Here is a 5,000-nt window from a genome sequence, read left to right on the forward strand (position 1 = left end):
CGCTTCGCTCGCTGTTCGCCGCTCGCCGCTCGCTCGCGCAGCCAAAAATGGCCTGTTTTGGCCCGTTTTTGGGCTGTTTTGGCCTGTTTTTGGGCTGTTCTTGCGTGGCGCGGCGACCGTCGTGAGCGGAGCAAAATGTCAGCCATCTCAGCACCCTGGAACCCCCCGGGTTGACACGGACTTAGCTGGTTTTGCCTAAGTCGTGCGGCACCCTTGCGTGTCCGTCCGCAAAGGTCAGCCTCCCCGAAGCCTCCCATTGTCCCTTAGGACCATCAAAAGAGAGAACGGGCTAGAGAGAACGCCTCAAACGAGATCCACAAGCAAACATGTCCGAAAAACACTTCATAGACAATGCAAATTACAAACAGACTTTACAAGCTCTGAACAGTGGCACAACAAAGGGTAAAATGGTCCATTACAGACCGAAAAGCTCTCGCACGTGTCCACATGACACAACCTTTATTTACAAGCCTAAAGAGGCCACCAACCCAACTAAAATGGGACTTATAAGCCTTCGGCCGCCCCTTTACATTCTGTACAGGGCATGAACATGCCAAAAGACACGGACACACATAAGCATTACATCCAACATCTTGTTGAGAAGTTTGTCCGTGACATTCTCCCCCACTTATCCCTTCGACGTCCTCGTCGAAGCCTTTGTGAACACTGCAACTCTTCGCCTTTGCTGAGTCTTCAATCTTCTGCTCCAGCTGCAATGCGCCTCCTGGCTCCCAGCTGCTCTCCGCTGCTGTTTTTGAGTAGTCGAACTTTGATCCGCCATGCTGCTTCAACTCACCAACGACTCTGACTGTGGTGTGGGGTTGGCTGAGTTGTGTTGATCCTTGTTGATTCCTGCGGATCTCCCAGATGAAGGAAAAGACCATCTTTACTGCGCCAGTCTCTCAAAATTCCCACATGCTGCTTGAACTGGGTGGATGCTTGTTGGAGCTTTAACGAGCATCGCCTCGCAAACTTCTGAAGTTTTTGGGTCCTTCCTCCACAAAATCTGCCCATTGACTCTTCTTTCAGTTAGTTGTCACATCCAAGTAGGTTCGCATCACTTCCGCTTTCGATTGGCATTTCGTTGGGAAATGAAGCGGACAATCTACTCTCAGTAGCACTGATCACCGTTGGTGAGGATTTGACAACTATTGTCTTCCATTATCTTCGAAGGGTCTTTGAACTTGTGCAGAGCTCCTCTGCTGGATAGATAAGAGAATTGGGGTACTCGGTTTCGCCCATCCTCTTAAGAGTTGAGAAGGCAAAGGTTACTTGACTTCGCCCGCCTCCTCGAGGTTGTACTTCACGCATCGAGCTGGTTACTAGTCTTCGCCTGCTCTTTGCTCACACTTCTGAAGCACTTGAAGTGTTTGCACTCCTTGCGTTGAGTTAGCTACTATGATTCACCTTCTCAATGCCATTGAACTTCTGGAATGCAGGAAGTTTTCACCCCAACTTGGAGTAATTCTCTAATAGATGAGGTCGCCTCTGGGATTGTACCGTCTTCTCCATCAACCCTGCCGCCTACTCCACTGAGTAGCAAAGGTACAGCACCGCGTACTGCTTGCTTCGTTCCTTGGTCGTGCACTCTTGCATGACCCGAAGTCCTTCACTTACAGCTATCTTGATGAGAAACTTGTTGACACCGGTCTTACGAAGTTTCTTGGCCTCTGCCCTTCAGCCTTGTCTCGGTACTTGGAGATTGCCTCTGCATACTCCACCTCCTCGGCCCCTTTCACGACCAAACGCTCTCCCTCCGTGAGAGCAAGGGATCAATGACTTTGACGGAAGTCCCGCCTCTGCGGTACCATGGCGCTGCCATGCCCATGGCCCTACTATCCGTCGCCTCGCATCTGAATCCCTTTTCTTCACGATCAGTAGAGATGTCTCCGTGGCACTCCTCTGAGTCCACCTCCATTCTAACTGATTGCTTGACTTTGGGTAGCTAAGTCCCTCTGGACTCATCGTCGCTTCCTCGCCCCTTTCGACCCCCTGCTCCAACACCTCCGTGTTCTCCAAGCAGTCTGTTTGGTCGATGGAAAGGCAGACTGCAACTCCCATGCATGGCCTCTGCCATCGCATTGTAGGGTTTGCACCGATTCTGTTCTCCATAGCTTCCTTGGTAGCAACGTTCACTTACTCGGCCTTGTCCTCTGACTTGCCGGGCTCCCTTAAGCGAATATGAGCTCTGGAGCAGTCCAACTCTCCAGCTGCTTCGACCATACCTCTGCATGATCAAGTCCCTCCCATGGGACTCCCTGGTACTTGCATACGAACTTTTCCCTTGGTGGAACCCAGCCCCCATATGCTGATGACCAAGGTTTTCATCCGATGCAAAATTCGGTGCACGCCCGGAAGACCCGCCTCTGCGGTACCATGGCCTTCACTCCTTGAATCCATAGCCCTTCTTGCCGTCGTGTTGTTCACCAAAGCGGAGCTCCCAATAGCTCCCGATCATACCTCCATATGATCTCATCCCTCACGGGACAAGGTCGTGTGTATCGCATTGCCATCGAACTGTTCCACCACGATCCGCTGCACCATGTCGCCTCCTGGTGACATCTCCATTGCATTCTGATCCTTGTGGAATAAACTCGAATTGTGAACCCTCCGCTGTGTGGCCTCTGCCAATACATCGCAGGGTCTCCTCCACCTTCGATTTTGTTCGCTCCTTTGGCAATCGATCTTCATCCACCCACTCTTGGGTCACACCTAGATGAAGCACCGCTCTAGGACAGTCCGTCGCCTAGTAGCTCCCGAAGTCCGCCGACTTCGCTGTAATTTGTGCACTATTGCCTGGATCCTGGGCCTCTGCCCCTACCAGCACAATCTCTGCTGCGCACCGCTTCCTTCCTAGCAACTCGAATGGCAACACTGTGGCATATTCTTCAAGAGTACCCGCCTCTGCGTCCTCTTGCCCCGTGCTAAGGCCTTCTGAACTCAACTTCGCCTCCGCAAATTGAGTCGCCTTAGTTCCTTCATCAAATGCTCCTCCGAGATAAGGTGCATGTGCCCCGAAGCTCCCTTCGTCTTTGGCACCATGCAAGATGAGTCCACTCCGTCAGAATGAAGGACCCATGGAACAACATGATCCTGCTCTTGCCTCTGCAAGAGCTCATGTCCTTGACCTCTGTCTAAGAAAAGCACTGTGCCTCTGCTCCATGTTCCAACTTCTCTGCTGGCTCCCTTCATGCGGCTTGGGTACTTCGCCAAGTTACACCCAAGTTGTTCCGCTCCTCGTTTTTGCATTGAGTTGATGGTGGCCCTCGCGCCCACCATTCCACGGGTCAGCCCTCCCTTGAGTCCGATCTCCACATCGACTCCAAGTGTGCCTTCATTTGTGTTGCTCCCCCACTTGATCTCGCAATGCATCCACCAATGCATTCTCTCAAGCGAGATCATGCGACGACTCCTCGCCGCTTGCTCAGTCCATCGAGCTTCGTGGAGTTGTTGTTTATTGAGGTACTCCTCCTCAACATGTGAAGTCCGTCTCACATGATTCTCCCTCTGGAGAGCCGGGACTTATCCCTCCTGGATAACTATCCCATTGGAGCAACATCTCTCTTCGTTTCGGAGACCACCATCCCCTTGGACTACTCCGATCTGCTGAACAAACTGTGCATTGTTCTGCCTCCTGCAAACGCACTTGCTAGATTGCGACTCCCCGTCAATACAGCCCCCACTGCACCCCTCAAGGTCTAGCAACATGCTGAACTCATTGCACACTTCAGCCGCCTACGGACGTATCCTTCACATGCTGAAGAGAAAGTTTCAATGCTCCATGGTGCCGAGTCTCGGCCGCCTTGGGATGGCCACGAACATTCCGTCGTCCGCATACAAGCCCCTGCATGAGTACCAAATTCTTCGAGTTAGCAATTCCCCTCACCTCTGTGAGCTTTGCATAACTCTTTTGGTCGTTGAGCAACTCATTCCACCTTGGATGGTCTCATTCTTGCCAAGCGCCTCGCTTGCCTAGAGCACCATCAAGTATAGTTGTCAACGTTGAGCCGTAGCTCAAACTCAGCCATCCCAACCTTTGTGCGCTCCAAATTCCTCCAAGCTTGCCTGTTCTCGTGGTGCCTCTTGCGCGAAGGGTTGGCCATTCCTCTGAATGCCAATGCCAGATGCCCGCTCCTCTGAGCGACTCTTTTCCCTACATCTCCATGCCCGTTTTCCCCCAAACGGTCGCGCGTGTGCTGAGTGCCCTCAACGCAGCCCCGCTAGGTCCCCCACGTTTGCATGCTAAGTGTTTCTATGAGTGCTTGTCCCGCTCTGATACCATATGACACGGACTTAGCTGGTTTTGCCTAAGTCGTGCGGCACCCTTGCGTGTCCGTCCGCAAAGGTCAGCCTCCCCGAAGCCTCCCATTGTCCCTTAGGACCATCAAAAGAGAGAACGGGCTAGAGAGAACGCCTCAAACGAGATCCACAAGCAAACATGTCCGAAAAACACTTCATAGACAATGCAAATTACAAACAGACTTTACAAGCTCTGAACAGTGGCACAACAAAGGGTAAAATGGTCCATTACAGACCGAAAAGCTCTCGCACGTGTCCACATGACACAACCTTTATTTACAAGCCTAAAGAGGCCACCAACCCAACTAAAATGGGACTTATAAGCCTTCGGCCGCCCCTTTACATTCTGTACAGGGCATGAACATGCCAAAAGACACGGACACACATAAGCATTACATCCAACATCTTGTTGAGAAGTTTGTCCGTGACAGGGTGGCACAGGGCTGGATGGGGCTTTCGTATAGCAGGGACGGTGCTGCCTCACGCTTCGCTCGCTGTTCGCCGCTCGCCGCTCGCTCGCGCAGCCAAAAATGGCCTGTTTTGGCCCGTTTTTGGGCTGTTTTGGCCTGTTTTTGGGCTGTTCTTGTGTGGCGCGGCGACCGTCGTGAGCGGAGCAAAATGTCAGCCATCTCAGCACCCTGGAACCCCCCGGGTGGCACAGGGCTGGATGGGGCTTTCGTATAGCAGGGACGGTGCTGCCT

Source organism: Musa acuminata, unplaced genomic scaffold, assembly GCF_036884655.1.
Source record: "Musa acuminata AAA Group cultivar baxijiao unplaced genomic scaffold, Cavendish_Baxijiao_AAA HiC_scaffold_1136, whole genome shotgun sequence".
In the NCBI taxonomy this organism is placed as follows: domain Eukaryota; kingdom Viridiplantae; phylum Streptophyta; class Magnoliopsida; order Zingiberales; family Musaceae; genus Musa; species Musa acuminata.